The sequence below is a fragment of the Oncorhynchus nerka genome, linkage group LG27 (genome assembly GCF_034236695.1).
Source record: "Oncorhynchus nerka isolate Pitt River linkage group LG27, Oner_Uvic_2.0, whole genome shotgun sequence".
Taxonomy (NCBI): domain Eukaryota; kingdom Metazoa; phylum Chordata; class Actinopteri; order Salmoniformes; family Salmonidae; genus Oncorhynchus; species Oncorhynchus nerka.
Genome location: NC_088422.1, coordinates 49,982,778 through 50,003,954, shown reverse-complemented (window position 1 = coordinate 50,003,954; position 21,177 = coordinate 49,982,778). Strand labels below are relative to the sequence as shown.

Below are 21,177 nucleotides of genomic sequence, written 5' to 3'. Positions count from 1 at the left end.
GTCCACACACACACGTCTGCATTGATGTGGCCTAACATGGAATTAGGCTACACACACACTTATTTTCAAATGAATAGACATTTAAACTTGAAAGATTTAAAACTGACAGAATAAAAATAGTCAAATAATATTATATATCACATGAATCTAAACTGTGTGTAAATTATGCACAACTACTTGACAACAAGTGCAAATATTTGACTAAATACTTCAGGCGTCATTCTTATTGGCCGAGAGGGCGAAACTCTACAGGTGAATTCACAAGGTTATAAACGTTGGTTGCTCCATACGTAGCAAAGGTACAGCCACCCGATCACCCCCTCATGACCGTAAAACTCCTAAAATATATATGTATTACAAATACCTACAGCATATTATTGGGACGCAGCGGGTTCAGATACAGCGATACGGTATGTTAAAAGTTACAGTCTGTAATGGTAAAACAAACTACAGTTGACTTACTCCGACATGTTCGCCCTTGCCTGGATACACAGCCACTCTTCCGCCTCCTTTCACAGGCATTCTGCGTTGTAAAAGTTGAGAAACACTGTGGCCTTATGTTAAATCGTAAAATAATTGTCTTAAGTATGGCTTGTAGAACTGGTATCTCTTAAAATATACCCTATCCTAGTCTCTAAAATGGAACATGGCTTGTGACTGCGGTCCTAAAAGACTTCCCTAGCTCGCTGCAATTTCTCCGGCGTCAACTCCCGAGATCCTTTAAAATTATTGCTGTGATATCGATGGGAACCGAAACGTTCTTACCAACAACTGGGGTGTAATTCTATCCGTCAATGTTTCTTAAACGGAAGCAAACGGAACGAAACGGGGAGGGACCTAACTGAATTTGTCCAATACAAACTCTCGTTTAAGTTGCAAAACGAAACGTTTTACAACTGTTTGGCGGAATAAATGCACCTCAGAGGAGACTTTGAACTCAGTTAGCCTACTTTATGAATACCGAGATTAAATTGAGGGCTCTACTAATGTTGCCCATTTCTATTTCAATATCAATGGTCGTCTACAAACGGATTGAATGACTGACATGTTTAATGGGCTATTTTGTGTAATCTTATTCCGACATAGGAACGTTTTGTACCTATTTTGTACGATAATATTGTATTCATCCCCCTCTGCCAGAGTGGACTCTTCCGGATTGGACACATTGATTTAACTGTTCTCTAAAACAGAAAAAAAAACTGTATTTACATACAGAAAGTCAAATTCTAAGAATTAATTGGGGGCCTTGAAAACCTTTTTTTATGATAAAACATAGTGATCTGTCCTCTGTCTATCTAATACAGCACAACAGGAGAATAGTTAATATCGCCAGCTTCTGCATTATAATGAAAATATATCATTCAAAAAGGTTAAACTAAATCCTGTAAACCAGACAGTCTTATTGAACTCTAATTTTCCCTCCAGAATGGATGAACAGAATATATCCCGCACAATTCATGCATCTTTGGACTGCAGGGTTGTGACAATACTTTTAAGCAAACTGGAGTCTGCATTTGATTCTAAAACTGTTATTTATCTCCACAGCTCCATTTACAGTGATGGCGCCAGAGGGGATGGCTGCCGCCTTATCAGCTCTTAACCAACCATGCTATTTTGTTTGTTTTTTCGCGGTGTTCGTAACTTGTTTTGTACATAATGTTGCTGCTACCGTCTCTTATGACCGAAAAGAGCTTCTGGATATCAGAACTGCGATTACTCAACTCAGATTAGACAAAGAGCTTTTCTTCAATGAGTCAGACGGGAGGGATATACTACAGACACCCGACCAGGCCCAGATCCTGGTCATTCGCTGGAGAAGGAAACAGAGATTTCACGGAAAAAGATCAGGATGCCTTGTGAGGATCAGGCGAGGAGTAGCTAATCTTCCTTTGCCTTCCGTCCTGCTAGCTAAGGTTCAATCGCTGGAAAATAAATGTGACGAACTGAAAGCACATGTATCCTACCAACGGGACATTGAAAACTGTAATATCTTATGTTTCACCGAGTCGTGGCTGAACAACGACATTAAGAACATACAGCTGGAGGGTTATACACTCTATCTGCAGGATATAACAGCAGCCTCTGGTAAGACACGAGGGAGGGGCTTATGCATATATGTAAACAAACCTGGTGCACGATATCTAGTGGCCAGGGACTTTAATGCAGGAAATCTTAAAACAGTTCTACCTCATTTCTATCAGCGTGTTAAATGTGCAACCAGAGGGGGAAATAAATTCTAGATAGTCCGCACACAGAGACGCGTACAAAGCTCTCCCTCGCCCTCCACGTGGCAAATCTGACCATAATTATATCCTCCTGATTCCTGCTTACAAGCAAAATTTAAAGCAGGAAGCACCAGTGGCTCAGTCTATAAAAAAAGTGGTCAGATAAAACAGATGCTAAACTACAGGACTTTTTTGCTAGCACAGACTGGAATATGTTCAGGGATTCTTCCGATGGCATTGAGGAGTACACCACATCAGTCACTGGCTTTATCAATAAGTGCATCGAGGACATCATCCCCACAGTGACTGTAAGTACATACCCCAACCAGAAGCCATGAATTACAGGCAACATTTGCACTGAGCTAAAGGGTGGAGCTTTCATGGAGCGGGACTCTAACCTGGAAGCTTATAAGAAATCCCGCCATGCCCTCCGACGAACCATCAAACAGGCAAAGCATCAATATAGGACTAAAATTGAATCGTACTACACTGGCTCCGACGCTCGTCGGATGTGGCAGGGCCTGCAAACTATTACAGACTACAAAGGGATGCACAGCCGAGAGCTGTCCAGTGACACGAGCCTACCAGACGAGCTAAATAACTTCTATGCTCGCTTCGAGGCAAATAACACTGAAACATGCATGAGAGCACCAACTGTTCCGGACGACTGTGTGATCACGCTCTCCACAGCCGATGTGAGTAAGACCTTTTAAACAGGTCAACATTCACAAGGCCGCAGGGCCAGACGTATTACCAAGACATGTACTCTGAGCATGCGCTGACCGACTAAGTGAGCAGCAGGTAGCCTAGTGGTTAGAGTGTTGGACTAGTAACCAAAAGGTTGCAAGATTGAATCTCCGAGCTGACAAGGTAAAAATGTGTTGTTCTTCCCCTGAACAAGGCAGTTAACCCACTGTTCCTAGGCCGTCATTGAAAAAGAAGAATTTGTTCTTAACTGCTGTATATAGCCTGTCTTTTTACTATTGTTTTATTTCTTTACTTACCCATTGTTCACATAACACATTTTTGCACTATTGGTTAGAGCCTGTAAGTAAGCATTTCACTGTAAGGTCCCTTGTATTCTGCACACGTGACAAATAAGCTTTGATTTGAAGTGTCTTGACTGACATTTTCAACCCCTCCCTGTCTGAGTCTGTAATACCAACATGTTTTAAGTAGACCACCAGAGCCACTTTGCCCAAGGACACTAAGGTAACCTGCCTAAATGACTACCGACCCGTAGCACTCATGTCTGTAGCCATGAAATGCTTTGAAAGGCTGGTCATGGCTCACATCAACACCATCATCCCAGAAACCCCAGACCCACTCCAATTTGTATACCCCACCAACAGATCCATAAATGATGCAATCTCTATTGCACTCCACACTGCCCTTTCACACCTGGACAAAAGGAACACCTATGTGAGAATGCTATTCATTGACTACAGCTCAGCGTTCAACACCATAGTGCCCTCAAAGCTCATCACTAAGCTAAGGACCCTGGGACTAAACACCTCCCTCTGTAACTGGTTCCTGGACTTCCTGACGGGCCACCTCCAGGTGGTAAGGGTAGGTAACAACACATCCGCCACGCTGATCCTCAACACGGGGGCCCCTCAGGGATGCGTGCTCAGTCCCCTCCTGTACTCCCTGTTCACTCATGACTGCATGACCAGGCACAACTCCAACATCATCATTAAGTTTGCTGATGACACAACAGTGGTAGGCCTGATCACAGACAACGATGAGACAGCCTATAGGGAGGAGGTCAGAGACCTGTGGTGCAAGGATAACAACCTCTCCCTCAAAGTGATCAAGACAAAGGAGATAATTGTGGAATACAGGAAAAGGAGGACCGAGCACACCCCCATTCTCATTGATGGGACTGTAGTGGAGCAGGTTGTGAGCTTCAAGTTCCTTGTCGTCCACATCACCAACACACTAACATGGTCCAAGCACACCAAGACAGTCGTGAAGAGGGCACGACAAAACCTATTTCCCCTCAGGAGACTGAAAAGATTTGGCATGGGTCCTCAGATCCTCAAAATGTTTAACAGCTGCACCATCGAGAGCATCCTGACGGGTTTTATCACTGCCTGATATGGCAACTGCTCAGCCTCCGACCACAAGTCACTACAGAGGGTAGTGCGTATGGCCCAGTACATCACCGGGTCCAAGCTTCGTGCCATCCAGGACCTCTATACCATGTGGTGTCAGAGGAAGGCCCTAAACATTGTCAAAGACTCCAGCCACTCTAGTCATAGACTGTTCTCTCTGCTACCGCACGGCAAGAACAGCGAAATAAACAAAGAGAAACGACAGTCATCATCAATTTAAGACATGAAAGTCAGTCAATCCGGAAAATTTGAAGAACTTTGAAAGTGCAGCCGCAAAAATCATCAAGCGCTATGATGAAACTGGCTCCCATGAGCACCGCCACTCCAATTGCATCCCAAATAAATGCTTCACAGAGTTCAAATAACACACTTTTGTCCAAAGCAACTTAGTCATGCGTGCATACATTTTACTTATGGGTGGTCCCAGGAATCAAACTCACAATCCTGGCGTTGCAAGCGTCAAAGCGCCATGCTCTATCAACGTGGTGTATGGTCTCAGTATGCACTGCTCTCCACCCTGGCAATACACACAGAACTGTGTGTGTGTGTGTGTGTGTATAGTAATAAGCTAGTCTTGACTGGCCATGCTTGAGAGAAATGACAGACTGCTGTCGTAGGAGTCTGCTTTAACTGCCAAACAGATGTCAGTACAGTACAAGAGACATACATGTTTCTCTCTAATAAATCCTCTGTGTTAGCTGTGGGTATTGAAACATGTGTCTGAGGGGGTAGTGTGTGTATTGTGTTAGTGACCTCTAGAGGTAAGGTTAGGACTTGAAGGGAGCTCACAGAGCATGCTGTAGGGCAGGGGTATTCAAATCTTACCCTACATCGAAAGCGTTCCACAGGGATGCTGGCCCATGTTGATTCCCATGCTTCCCACAGTTGTATCAAGTTGGCTAGACGTATTTGTGTGTTGAACCATTCTTGATACACACGTGAAACTGTTGAGTGTGAAATACCCAGCAGCGTTGCAGTTCTTGACACAAACCGGTACGCCTGACACCGCCTACCATACCACAATCAAAGACACTTAAATATTTTGTCTTGCCCATTCACCCTCTGAGTGGCACACATGCACAATCCATGTCTCAATTCTCTTAAGGCTTAAAAATCCTTCTTTAACCTGTGTCCTCCCCTTCATCTACACTGTTTCAAGTGGATTTAACAAGTGACATCAATAAGGGATCATGGATTCACCTGGTCAGTTTAGGTCATGGAAAAATCTCTTCTTAATGTTTTGTACACTCAGTGTAGAATATCTGTGTGGGAAAAATAGACAAGATATTACAGACATTTGCAAGATTGTGAGAATGTATTTATGTCACCGGTAAAATTGTAAATTAACTGCTATAATGGCTCCCTTATCAGTCCAGTCAATGCATCATTCATTCAATGTGCTGCAACGTTGTATGCATTCCTTTATCCATCTGACGAAAAACAATACCAGACAACTTTGAAGCGTTTGAATATTCAGGCATACATTATAAGATTCAAAATCAAATTTAGGATCCAGATGTCTGCCTGTCATAGTAGTAGATAGACAGCTGCTGACAGACGCTGGTTTATAAATCAGCATAAGGACGTTATTTACACCTTCATGTTATCATGCATCACAACACACACACACACAAACACACACACACAGATGTATCTCTCTGTGATTTAAGACAGAGGAGGAGTAATCATGAGCCCTTATTACCTTAGCAAACAGTAAGTTGATTACAGGAGAGGAAGTGTGTATATGTGTGTGTGTGTGCATGTGTGTGTGTGTGTGTGTGTGTGTGTGTGTGTGTGTGACTCACATCATTAACGGATCATGCCTTTTAAATTCATTAGAGAGCATTTAATATGCAGAGCCTCATATATTACACACACTGATAGATGAAAATAGTTATGTATAAATATGGGTGGTAATATATTACATGAGAGAGCGATTGTCTGACATGTTAAATAAACATGTGATGGAGAGACACTGTCTACAGCAAGCTTTTACAACTGGTGGCCTGTTAGCCGAATTTGGCCCTCGGGTGGTTTTATTTGGCCCCACATGTTTTCTGGAAAAAAAAATGTATATTTTTAACATTTTTAGAATTAGACATTTTCATTGCTGGACATAGAAGACTGTAAAAACACCAGGAAATCAACACCAATTGATTTTAATTTTGGAAATCAGTGCGAAATCTGTATTCCCATCAAGCAATTTTCAGTGTACAAATGATTGGTAATTATGTTCCGGCTCCCCCGACCATCCGCTCAAGAAAAAAATTGCCTCGTGGCTGAATCACGTTGATTATCCCTGGTCTACAGTATGTAAAATAAATAGATACTGTCCCAGATAAAATAGGATGAAGCTACTCCACATTATTGTTGTGTTTCTGTTCTGTCAGGTGTTTTGAAACAGTAAACAAACAGAACCATGCCACACTGCAGCAGCAGAAGAGCCCGATGCAAATGCAGCCTAGTCTTCTGTTCCCGCTCAGTACAATAAACATTCTATTGATTAGTAAATGTAAATGCCGCGTTGTGTTAGTTGGGGTGTTTTGCTGTGTTTGGTCTGTCCCACAGTTTGGGGTGTCGGTTATCTGGGACATGCTAATTAAGGGAGATAAATAGAAGGCAGAGTGATCCCAGGGGAGAGTAGAGGAGCACAGAGCAGCCATCAGCGAGTCACCCTGCCCTTCATCTCATCTCTACTGGAGTGAGAGGGGGAATGAGAGAGAGAGGTTATTCAGAAGCACAGAGTAGAGAGGGTTGAGCGTTAGAGGAACAAAAAAAAGATGAATCATGTAAACGATATGATTAATAAACACTCTGCTGTAATTACACAAACACTGTTAATCAACAGTCACAGATGATGACATCCAACCCGTCACGGTGCTGATCAATTTGGCACAACTCACCCCTCAGGTAAATTATTTTCAAAGCACAGGAGGATGGGATCATACGCAGAAAAGTTTGGCTAAATACCATTCTTTAGTGTCTTTTATGACCTGAAAGAGCACAGAAAGAGGAGGACTGGCCTCTTCACTGAGCATAGCAGCCATTTCTGATTGACAGTTGGAGGGTTTCTCATAACTCCTACAGTAGGCTGTGTCCCAAATGGTACCCTATTCTCTATATAGTGCACTACTTTTGATTAGCGCCCTATGTGGTGAATCGGTGGCATTTGAGACGCAGCCCTCTAGTCTCCTCTAACATCCTGCAGTGGGCTTAACTATGGCCTCTTCTGCCCTCTCACCAGGGGCAGAGTAAACCTTCTCTCTGAGCCAGCCTGACAGTATTACTGATGAAATATGCGTCGGTATGCACAGAGATAGGGGGGGAGAGAGAGAGCAGAGAGACTGGGGGAGACAGAGAGAGAAAGATAAATAGAGATAGGAGAAAGGGGGGGACAGAGAGAGAGAGAGAGAGAAATAGAGATAGGAGAGAGGGGGGGACAGAGAGAGAGAGAGAGCATAAGAAGGGTGTGCCTTCCATATTACGCAGCCCTGAGCGAAGAGATGAATAAGTTATCGGCTTTAAAAAGTGCAGTCGGACCGACCAGGCCTGGCCAGAAATAGCCACAAACATCTTCCAATCAAATAGGAAGTGGATCCAACCGATAGATCCAGAAAGGGGGGGTAAAGGTTAAGTTTAGGAAAAGGGCTAGCAAACTGCCACTCAGAAGCCATTCAAAAATCTTTTGGCTGTATATACACTCACACTGCCAATCAAATACAATCATCACGATGTCCCTCTCTTAGGTCTCTGTCCAGTCAGTGAACACCTGGGTTGAAAGTCCAACAAACGTCTCAATTATGATGACAAGCTGTCAGTGAGCATGTTTAAATGGTGTTATTGATTTACTGTAAAGTACATGAAGTTGCATCCCACTGCTGTCAGTGTGAAATTACCATTAGTCAGGGAAAGGAAACTAGAGGGTGCAGTACCGCAGTTGAACACTAGAGGGTAGGCTCCAAGCTTCACAACACGTTTGGTATGTGCAGACCTCCAATACTATCAAATCAGTCAGGCAAAAATGTTGTGTGGACATAAAAAGTATCTTACTGTATGACTGACCACGCAACTAATACTTTGTTAAATGTCAAAATCGCCCCACAACATTATGATAGGCATATGGGCAATATATACAAACACCATTCAAAGAGGACTGTATAGCTACAATCTTAATTGTGTTCTCTGTTACTGTACTGTAGATTACAAGGTGCTGCTGTAGCTGCATATGGACCCAGTAATGACATGCAAATCACAGTTCCACACAGTCCTGTGGGATTCAACCATATTGTCAGCAGTCTGTTGGTTCTTTTTAATAAAAGACAACGAGGTGTGGTGCTGTAACAGTCACAGGGGGCTCGCTACTTCTGTACTGTAATCTGCATCAATAAAACCTTTGAAATGCATTCTGAGCGATCGGGACTGCAGGAGTCAGTGGACACAGTGTGTGTGCGCGTGCGTATGTGTGTAATGTGTATACGCGTGTGTGTGTCTGTTTGTGCATGTGTGGTGTGTACAGAAGACTGCAACAGATGTAGGATCTTCATTTGAGCCAGTTTGCTACTGCATGACAATAATCCTGCATTAACAGGAAATGTGAATTATTATGTGGATTATAATTAATGGACATTGTTGTAGGGGTTGATACATTTTTCATAAGGGAAAATCAAGTCAGACATTTCTAAGTGGAAATGACAAACTTCAGAAGTGTTTTTTTAAACCTCAAATACACTACAAGTTTTAAATGTCCTGCATTGCAGGAAAGTTCTCCAGCAACAGGGTGATCAAATGGTGTTCAAGTATGGGGTGCTGGAGACCAATATGGAGACCGGAGTATGGCTGAGTGGGTGTTTCGAAAGGAGTGGGTGTATGGAAAGAGAATCAGCTAAGTTGGCAGATTTGTTCTCACTCAAGACCCTTTTTCGCCAGTAGTAACGTGGCAATATTTTTCCCTCCCATGATTTTATTTCAAGTAGGATAGCAGCCTACACAAGAAATAACTAATAACTAACAGCCCACAGAATAAATAACAATTCGCCGGGGCATAGACTCTACAAGGTGTCGAAAGCGTTCCCTAGGGATGCTGGCCCATGTTGACTCCAATGCTTCCCACAGTTGTGTCAAGTTGGCTGGTGGACCATTCTTCATGCACAGTGGAAACTGTTGAGCATGAAAATTGCATCAATTGTCTCAAGGCTTAAAAATCCTTCTTGAACCTGTCTCATCCCCTTCATCTACACTGATTGAAGTGGATTTAACAAGTGACATCAATAAGGGATCACAGATTTCACCTGGATTCACCTGGTCAGCCTATGTTATGGAAAGAGCAGGTGTTCTTAATCATTTGTATACTCAGTGTACATGCAGTCTACTCAATCGAGAGGGCATGAACAGCAACAACACCGGGACAGTGTCCTGCTTGCAAAGCACTACAGTCCCACAACGGCATGGGAAGTAGATACCTAGTAGCCAATATCAGGGTGACAGTCACATAGGCGCACAAATACAAAGCAAACAAGCAACAGTAATCAGTACTGTTAATAACAAATAAACAATAGTCAGTTTTATTAACTATTATTTATTAACGCAGTACGACTCAGACTCATCCTCTGGCTTCAAAATAGCAGTCCATACTCTCGCGGCATGGTAGTTGCGTGGTAAGAAATGGTGGAAAAAATAAACGTTTTCAATACACCCACTCCTTTCCACACTCCTCTACTTTCCTTATGTCACACCCACTCGCCCATACTCTGGTTGCCATATTGGGCTGCAGCTACCCTCTTCTCATGGTGTTCCCAATCTGCTAAATGGTGTTCTAATGTTGCCGGGGAGGGTCGCCCATTGACAACTCCATTGATCCATTGAGCAGTACCTCTTTCTTTCTTTCTGCCTTCCCTCTTTTCTTTTTTTCCTTCCCTTCAGAGAGTCTGACTTTGTTTTTTGCGGTTGTTTTAAAACCGTCTGCCAAGATTTTATTTGTGGAAAAAATGTCCCTCCGGGATCTGCTGAGCAATCTTTCTGATTAAAAAGTGTTTGATTAAAATCTATACACGCAGTACTGGAGAAACAAATGCTAAAACCACAGCAGCTGATGTATTGCACTCACAGTTATAGCTTACAGTTATGGATAGTAGGAAAACAAGATGAGAGGAAAGAGGAAGAGACAGGGTTTGGGTCTAGGAGGATGAGAAACAGAGGGAGGTAAAATGTAAAGTGTACATGGAAAGAGTTCAGGCTCCTTGACTTTTTCTACATTTTGTTATGTTACAGCCTTATTCTAAAATGAATTACATTTTTGTTTTTTTCCTCATCAATCTACACACAATAACCCATAATGACAAAGCAAAAACGGGTTTGTAGACATTTTAGCAAAAACTGAAATATCACATTTACATAAGTATTCAGACACTTTACTCAGTACTTTGTTGACGCACCTTTGGCAGCGATTTACAGCGTTGTGTCTTCTTGGATATGACGCTACAAGCTTGGCACACCTGTATTTAGGGAGTTTCTTCCATTCTTTTCTGCAGATCCTCTCAGGCTCTGTCAGTTTGGATGGGGAGCGTCGCAGCACAGCTATATTCAGGTTTCTCCAGAGATGTTCGATCGAGTTCATGTACGGGCTCTGGCTGGGCCACTCAAGGACATTCAGAGACTTGCCTCGAAGCCACTCCTGTGTTGTCTCGGCTGTGTGCTTAGGGTCGTTGTCCTGTTGGAAGGTGAACCTTCACCCCAGTCTGAGGTCCTGAGCGCTCTGGAGCAGGTTTTCATCAAGGATCTCTCTTTACTTTGCTCCTGAGAGTCCTTTAGGTGCCTTTTGGCAAAAAGTGGGCTGCCATGTGCCTTTTGCCGAGGAGTGGCTTCCTTCTTGCCACTCTACCATAAAGGCCTGATTGGTGAAGTGCTGCAGAGATGATGTCCTTTTGGAATCAAATAAATAAAATTTTATTGGTTAACACACACACGTGTTTAGCAGATGTTGTTGCGGGTGTACCGAAATGCTTGTTCTGTCATCTCCACAGAGGAACTCCACAGAGGAACTGTCAGAGTACCATCGGTTTCTTGGTCACCTCCCTGACCAAGTCCCTTCTCCCCCGATTGCTCAGTTTGGCTGGACGGCCAGCTCTAGGAAGAGTCTTGGTGGTTCCAAACTTCTTCCATTTAAGAATGATGGAGGGCACTGTGTTCTTGGGGACCTTCAATGCTGCAGACATTTTTTGGTACACTTCCGCAGATCTGTGTCTCGAGACAATCCTATGGACAATTCCTTCGACCAAATGACTTGGTTTTTACTCTGACATGCACTGTCAACTGTGGGACCTTTATATAGACAGGTGTGTTCCTTTCCAAATCACGTTAAATCAATTGAATTTACCACAAATGGACTCCAATCAAGTTGTAGAAACATCTCAAGGATGATCAATGGAAACACGATGCACCTGAGCTCAATTTCGAGTCTCATAGCAAAGGGTCTGTATACTTATGTAAATAAGGTATAAAAAAAAAAAGTATTTTATACATTTGTTAATTTCTAAAAACCTGTTTTCGCTTTGTTGTTATGGGGTATTGTGTATAGACTGATGAGGGAAAAACGTAATTGTAGATTAAGGCTGTAACGTAACAAAATGTGGAAAAAGTCAAGAGGTCGGAATTCTCTCCGCATTCACTGTATACGTGAAATGTATGGACGCATGGCTGTAAGTGTTTTGAATAAAAACATCTTCTAAAGGGCATTTTTTATTATTTTTAATAGGATGAGAGGGTAGAGGAGGAAGAGGTGGAGGAGATCGAAGGAGAAAAGGGTCGAAGGAGTTGGAGAGGGATGAGAAGGAGGAAAGAAGGTCACCACAGTGATTATTTTGTTAATGACTCTTAATTAAATAAGAATGTGTGTTGTCAGGCCTCCCAGCATCGTAGCTCACTTGTAAGAGAGGGCTGCAGAGGTGGCTTCTGAGAAGAGGCCCTGCAGGGAACTCTGGGTAAATCTTTCTGTGAAGGGGGCGAAGAACTAACAGAGGCTGATTCTGATATTTTTTTCCACTAATTGGTCCTTTGACCAATCACATCAGATCTTTTTCAGAGCTGATCTGTATGGTTAAAAAAAGGATCAAAGTTGGGCTGCCTGTCTAAACTCAGCCAGAGACTCGCACGCACGCACAGAGAGAGAGAGAGAGAGAGAGAGACTGGAGGAGACACACAACCTTCCAAAACACTCCACTACCAGTGCCAGGGCAACCTTGTCCAAGGGCACCATTAATGCATTTAAAACAATGTCTCTCAGTCTCTCAGTCTCGGCAGATCAGAAGACAATCAAACAATATGTCATCTGAAGGACACATTTTGTAACATTACTCTTACAGGATACATCTACGGAATAAACTTGTTTATGTCACCTTTATTTAACCAGGTAGGCTAGTTGAGAACAAGTTCTCATTTACAACTGCGACCTGGCCAAGATAAAGCAAAGCAGTGCGACAGAAACAACAACACAGAGTTACACATGGAATAAACAAGCGTACAGTCAATAACACAATAGAAAAAAAGAAAGTCTATATACAGTGTGTGCAAATGGCATGAGAAGGTAAGGCAATAAATAGGCCATAGTAGCAAAGTAATTACAATTTAGCAGATTAACACTGGAGTGATAGATGATGGTGTGTAAGTAGTGATACTGGTGTGCAAAAGAGCAGCAAAGTAAATAAAAACAATATGGGGATGAGGTAGGTAGATTGGGTGGGCTATTTACAGATGGACTATGTACAGCTGCAGCGATCGGTTAGCTGCTCAGATAGCTGATGTTTAAAGTTAGTGAGGGAAATGTAAGTCTCCAGCTTCAGCGATTTTTGCAATTCGTTCCAGTCACTGGCAGCAGAGAAGCGTTGGCTTTGGGGATGACCAGTGAGATATACCTGCTGGAGCGTGTGCTACGGGTGGGTGATGTTATCGTGACCAGTGAGCTGAGATAAGGCAGAGCTTTACCAAGCATAGATTTATAGATGACCTGGAGCCGGTGGGTCTGGTGACAAATATGTAGCGAGGGCCAGCCGACTAGAGCATACAGGTCACAGTGGTGGGTGGTATAAGGGGCTTTGGTAACAAAATGGATGGCACTGTGATAGACTACACCCAATTTGCTGAGTAGAGTATTGGAAGCTATTTTGTAGATGACATTGCCGAAGTCCAGGATTGGTAGGATAGTCAGTTTTACTAGGGTGAGTTTGGCGGCGTGAGTGAAGTAGGCTTTGTTGCGAAATAGGAAGCCGATTTAGATTTGATTTTGATTTTGGATGGAGATGTTTGAAATGAGTCTGGAAGGAGAGTTTACAGTCTAGCTAGACACCTAGGTATTTGTAGTTGTCCACGTATTCTAGGTCAGAACCGCCCAGTGAACGGTTGAAAAGCATGCATTTGGTTTTACTAGCGGTTAAGAGCAGTTGGAGGCCACGGAAGGAGTGTTGTATGCCATTGAAGCTCGTTTGGAGGTTAGTTAACACAGTGTCCAAAGAAGGGCTAGATGTATACACAATGGTGTCGTCTGCGTAGAGGTGGATCAGGGAATCACCCGCAGCAAGAGAGATACCATGGATATATACAGAAAAAATAGTCTGCCCGAGAATTGAACCCTGTGATACCCACATAGAGACTGCCAGAGGTCCGGACAACAGGCCCTCCGATTTGACACACTGAACTCTGTCTGTGAAGTAGTTGGTGAACCAGGCGAGACAGTCATTTGAGAAACCAAGGCTATTGAGTCTGCCAATAAGAATACGGTGATTGACAGAGTTGAAAGCCTTGGCCAGGTCGATGAAGACGGCTGCACAGTACTGTATTTTATCGATGGCGGTTATGATATCGTTTAGTACCTTGAGCGTGGCTGAGGTGCACCCATGACCAGCTCGGAAACCGGATTGCACAGCGGAGAAGGTACGGTGGGATTCGAAATGGTCAGTGATCTGTTTATTAACTTGGCTTTTGAAGACTTTAGAAAGGCAGGGCAGGATGGATAGAGGTCTGTAACAGTTTGGGTCTAGAGTGTCACCCCCTTTGAAGAGGGGGATGACCGCGGCAGCTTTCCAATCTTTAGGGATCTCGGACGATACGAAAGAGAGGTTGAACAGGCTAGTAATAGGGGTTGCAACAATGGCAGCGGATAATTTTAGAAAGAGAGGGTCCAGATTGTCTAGCCCAGCTGATTTATACGGGTCCAGGTTTTGCAGCTCTTTCAGAACATCTGCTATCTGGATTTGGGTGAAGGAGAAGCTGGGGTGGCTCAGGCAAGTAGCTGCGGGGGATGAGGAGCTGTTGGCCAGGGTAGGGGTAGCCAGGAAGAAAGCATGGCCAGCCGTAGAGAAATACTTATTGAAATGTTTGATTATCATGGATTTATCGGTGGTGACCGTGTTACCTAGCCTCAGTGCAGTGGGCAGCTGGGAGGAGGTGCTCTTGTTCTCCATGGACTGTTCTCCAACTTATTTTGTAACAATGGCCTACTCAGAGTATAGGTCTAGGGAAAAAGGAAAAATATAGTTGATTTTCCATAACTACTGTACTCTGGTAACAAACATGAAAACAAGAGGTTATCTAACGCCAATCCTCTAGTTACTTTAGACTGTAGTCAGTTCAACCCTATCATAATAAAATAATTAAAAACTATTGTCATTCCTCTCAACGAGCAGAAAGGCCTAGACTCTCAACGGGCAGAAAGGCCTAGAGAGCCCTCTCTTTCTCTGCTTTCAGACAAAAACAGCACTCCTCTCATAGTCTCTCTAGACAGACAGGTTGCCTCCAACAATGTACAAGTCCTAGAACTGAGATTTCCTAGACTACTTATCTCTAACTAGCTTACACCAAAAGAAAACATGTTATTTATATTCACAGCCTAAGTGGGCATGCAAAGTCTTCCTGTATAAACAAGAAATCATGTTAATTAAGTAAGAAATCAGGAGCAGATAGTTTACTGCTGTGATACAGAGGAACCAACCAGTCTACAGTATTTACATCTAGCTGACTTTAAACAGACCATATGTTATTTCACAGACAGACAGAACAACCCAGAACAGATAAATACACAGACAGACAGACAGACAGACAGACAGACAGACAGACAGACAGACAGACAGACAGACAGTATCTCTCTGTACGTCTGTGAGAAATCTGACTTTGCCTAGTTTTATAAACTATCGTATCCTTTTTTAAGTGTCTGAATAAGTATAATACATTTATTACCTTACAGCTTAATAATGAGAACTGTTTTAATAATATATATTTTAAACCACAGAAAAGTGAGGACGAGGAAACAAAACATGTAGATTGAACTGAAACAGAATGTTAGGTAATGGGAGTGTCAAGAGAAAACTAACATGATCATGAATAAAATGAGGACACATAACTCAAAACCTAGCAAATGCGAAATCAATAGATGCGCACGCACGCGCACACACACACACACCCCCACCCACCCAACAATGGAACTTAGGGGAAAGTGTTCTTCATTGCAAACTGTCATTGCAAATGAATGAACATTAATAAAATGGGGACAATTAAATTAAAAACATGAAATACGTACATAAATCAATACGGGTAACTAAAACGATAAATAAATTAAGAAAAGAGAGATGCTAAGATTACGTAAGTGAAGGGTCAATTGCAACCAATATTGGCCACCATTTTACTCCCTAAAGCTAATTGCGGTTTTAACTTTTAGTCCTGGTTGCTGCAAATATATTTCAAGACCAATTCGCCCTCTTGGGAGTATTATCTTCGGTATAAATCAAATCTTTTATTTGAGCAAACTAAGCACAGATTGAACTATTTGACAAACATCCCGTACAGCTGAACTGAGCTGGCGTGAAGTTCTGCCTGTTGGTTGCAATTGACCCGTAAATAGTAAGATGGTAAAATAGGATAAAGTAAGTTAATAAAGATGGTAAAATAGGATAAAGTAAGTTAAGTAAGATGGTAAAATAGGATAAAGTAAGTGAAGTGAGTTCGTAAAATAGGATAAAGTAAGTGAAGTAAGATGGTAAAATAGGATAAAGTAAGTGAAGTAAGATGGTAAAATAGGATAAAGTAAGTGAAGTAAGATGGTAAAATAGGATAAAGTAAGTGAAGTGAGTTGGTAAAATACCTCCTTCCAGGGACTTGCTAAACAGGGTATAGTTCGACGGCGAACAGACAGGCGGCGGGAGTCAGAAATATGGCGTACGTCGTGGAGGTAGTAGGAGCGGGTGTCGCCAGTCCCGTAAAAGCTGTCCCACGGTTGGTTGGTTTGGAACAAGCCTGGTGCGTTCTGCTGACTATAATAAAACACTTTGGTTAGCACACACACAAAAGCATACACACACGCACTTACACCATCACTGTACTCTGAACACGCAGGCACACACATTATACACACACACGCACACACTCTTTCTATCTTTCTGTCTAATGGATACACCCACTATATTACAGTATATCTGTCAAACTGTCTATGTGATGTGAGACAATAAGGCTATGAAAAAGAATTCATAAACAAGTGAACCATTCCAAAGATATACAGTAAACACTGAATCAATTAAAACATTCAATATAACTGCCATCTTAAACCAAATCTAATATCAAGCAATATAATCTCCTCTACGTTAAGAGGACCCGAGGACCCAAAATCGTTATCTCGTTATGAGTAAATCAAAAACGCATCACTGGACTGGTAATGAGGTCAGATAAATCGTATCCACAATGTATATTACCAACATAGCGAATCAAAGCGTCAAATGGCGTTGATTGAGAGGAGTATTTCTAAGTATTCTGTGAATCCTATGGAGAAAGCTTAATCCTGAAAGTCACAGTTGCTACAGATAAAAAGATCACATCACAGAGCTGTAGATCCCTTTCAGAGGTGTGACCGCAGATTCTGCATGCCCTTACAGGGAGTGTGTGTCTGTGTGTTTGTGTTTGTGTATGTGCAAGAGTGTGTGTGTGACACATGAGGGATGGCAGTTTATAGTGAGCGGTGACTCAGAGCTGACCAGAGCCCAACCATCCAGAGAGTCTTTAGTGAGACCACAGCGACCTAGCGATCAATCCTCAACATAACAAGCTTCCCTCCTGGGAGCGCTGCCCCCGTCCCCCGCCACACACACACACACACGTACACTGCAGTGACAGCAGGGAGATCACTCCAGATTCAAGCCAAAATTCGACGTTTTTGAAGGTCCTCAGGATGTCGGGAGACTCTGTCAAAACCGTCCACTAGGGGCAAAAAAAAATTCTACCCGGAGCTGGGACTGAACTAGGGTCTATAAAATAGGAGTGTGCAGCTTAGAGACCACTGCACCATCCATCCACAACGAATTAGCAAGGCTAGTCTTAACAAATGGCTAAACTTAACCGTGGAGTTGTTTTTCTGTTTTAAACCATCAACTTGCCCCCCCCCCACACACACCTCCCTCTCTTTTACACCGCTGCTACTCTCTGTTGTTATCATCTATGCATAGTCACTTTAATAACTCTACCTACATATTACCTCAACTAACCGGTGCCCCTGCACATTGACTCTGTACCGGTACCCCACTGTATATAGTCTCACTATTGTTATTTTACTGCTGCTCTTTAAATACTTGTTACTTTTATTCCTTATTCTTATCCGTATTTTTTAAAACTGCATTGTTGGTTAGGGGCTCGAAAGTAAGCATTTCACTGTAAGGTCTAATACAATTTGATTTGATGTTGACTCCAATGCTACCAACAGATGTGTCAAATTGTTGAGTGTGAAAAACCCAGCAGTGTTGCAGTTTGGTGCACCTGGCACCTACTACCATACCACGTTCAAAGACACTTAAATCTTGTGACTTCACGCTCTGAATAGCACACATACACAATCCCCATCTTATTTGCCTCAAGTTTTAAAAGTCCTTATTTTACCTGTCTCCTCCCCTTCATCTACACTGATTGAAGTAGATTTAACAAGTGACATCAATAAGGGACCATAGCTTTCACCTCAATTTACCTGGTCAGTCTATGTCATGGAAAGAGCATGTGGTCGTAATGTACAGTGTATGTATAGTCGTCGCATAAGTATTTAGCCCCTTTGTTTCGGCAAGCCTAAACTAGCTCAGGAGTAAAATTTGGCTTAACAAATAATATAATAAGTTAGATGGATAACAGAGGTTGACATGATTTTTAAATGACTAACCCTTCCTCTGTCCCCCGTACAGTACATACAACATCTGGCCACTCAGTCAAGTATTGAATTTAAAGCACAGATTAAACAACAAATACCAGGGAGCTTTTCGAAAGCCTCATAAAGAAGGGCAGTGATTGGTAGAAGTAACAAATCAGAGATTGAATGTATCTTTAAGCAATGTCAAGTTAATACGTATGCCCTGGATGAGGTATTACACCACCCAGACACATCAAAGATACAGTCATCCTTCTGAATTCAGCTGCAGGACCAGAACGAAACTGCTCAGGGATGTAACCATGAGGCCAATGGGGATTTTAAAACAGCTACAGAGTTCAATGGCTGTGATGGGATAAAATTGAGGATGGATCAACAACATTGTAGTGACTCCACAATAATGACCTAAATAACAGAGTGAAAAGAAGAATACAAATATACAGAATACAAAATACATCTACAACACAAGGCCAAATCTACACTGGAGTTGCTTACCAAGAAGACTGACTGGCCAAGTTACCGTTTTGACTTAAATCTGCTTGAAAATCTATGGCAAGTGTCACGGCCGTCAAAAGAAGTGGACCAAAGTGCAGCGTGGTGAGCGTAAATATTCATTTTATTTTAGAAAAATGACGCCAACAAAACAAATGACGAAAACAACCATGAAGCTTACAGGGCTTGCCACTAACAAAAGTCAACTACCCACACCGAAGGAGGGAAAAAGGGCTACCTAAGTATGATTCCCAATCAGAGACAACGATAGACAGCTGTCACTGATTGAGAACCATACCCGGACCAAAACATAGAAATAAAGAAACATAGAAAACAAAACATAGAATACCCACCCCGCATCACACCCCGACCTAACCAAATAGAGAAATAAAACGTCTCTCTAAGGTCAGGGCATGACAGTACCGTCTGGTGTGGGTACCCTCGCCGCTGACCCCGGACTGAGCACCCTTGTTGTGGGCCCCGGACTGGGCACCCTCGCTGCGGGCCCCGGACTGGAGACCGTCGCTGGAGGCTCCGGACTGGAGGCCGTTGTTGGAGGCTTCGTGCCATGGATCATCACTGGAGGCTTCGTGCCATGGATCATCACTGGAGGCTTCTTGCCATGGATCATCACTGCAGGCTTCGTGCCATGGATCATCACTGCAGGCTTCGTGCCATGGATCATCACTGGAGGCTTTGTGCCATGGATCAACACTGGAGGCTTCTTCGCATGGATCATCACTGGAGGCTTCGGACTGGAGGGACACACAAGAGGCCTGGCTCTGGGAGCAGGTACAGGGCGTACCGGGCTGGGGAGACGCACTGGAGGCCTAGTGCGTAGAGCTGGCACAGGGCTTACCGGGCTGGGCAGACGTACAGGAGACCGGGTGCGTGAAGCTGGCACAGGATATAATGGGCCGTGGAAACGCACCGGAGGTCTGGAGTGCAGAGCTGGCACAACCCATCCTGGCTGGATGCTCACCCTAGCCCGACAACTGAGGGGCACTGGCACAGGACGCACTGGGCTGTGGATGCATACCGGCGACACAGTACGTGTAACCGCAAAGCATGGTGCCTGAAGGGCTCCTCAAAGCGACTGTCTTGCTCCAGACTCCAACCCCTCCAAACTATTTTGTCCCTCTCCACTGCCAACCACTCCTCATTCAAACGGTCCAAGAATTCCTCCTCGGTCTCGGACTCACCCTTCAGCACTTACGCCCACGTCATCTGCCCCCCATCTGCCTCTCAGGTTTCCGTCGTGTCCTCTCCTCCTGACCACGTTGCTTGGTCCTTTGGTGGTGGGAAGTTCTGTCACGGTCGTTTTTGTTATTTCTTGTTGGCGACATTTTACAAAATAAAATGTACGTTCACAACGCTGCACCTTGGTCTTCCTTTAACGACGGACGTGACAGCGAGACTTGAAAATTGCTGTCTAGCCATGATCTCCAACATCTTGACAGAGCTTAAAGAAATTTTTAAAGAATAATGGGTGTGCAAAGCTCTTATAGACTTACCCAAGAAGACTCTAATCAATGCCGAAGGTGTTTCTAACATGTATTGACTCAGGGAGCTGAATACTTATGCAACTACTATATTTGAGTTATTCCATTTTTATTAATCTAAAAAAACCAATGCATTTCTCTTCCATTTTGAATTTATGGAGTATTTTGTGTAGATCGTTTTTTTAAATACATTTTAATCCCACTTTGTAACACACAAACATTTGAAGAAATCCAAGACGTCTCAAAACTTTCGCAAGGCACTGTAGATACAAAAACATGTTCCCACATACACAAACTAATACACAGCCAATTGTTCTAAACATTGACAAATAAATAAATCACTAAGGATGCCAGCCAGTCACTGACGTCAGCCAGTTAGTATATACAAAACCATGTTTGTGTGTATATGTGCACAGTCTCTTGTATTTGTGTGTGTGTGTATATTTTTTGCCACGTGCCAAAAATGTTACTGTGGTGTGTGGGCGGGCCAATGTCAGAGTGGGATTCTGAGGCGGTCGTATCAGAGAGCAGCCATCCCTCTCAGAGTGACACACAGTAGGAAGGACACCTCAAAACAGACGAACACACACACACACAAAGCACACACACACTCAGACACAAACACATAATCCCCAAGGGGTAAAGTAACAGCTTCATCTGCACTGACACATAAACCCTGACAT

At 43.1% G+C, this 21,177-nt stretch overlaps 1 pseudogene; it reads right to left on the bottom strand.

Moving 5' to 3' along the window:
- The window catches only part of LOC115111933 (tight junction protein ZO-2-like), a 146,042-nt pseudogene that overhangs the window by 97,268 nt on the left and 27,597 nt on the right, over positions 1-21,177 (bottom strand).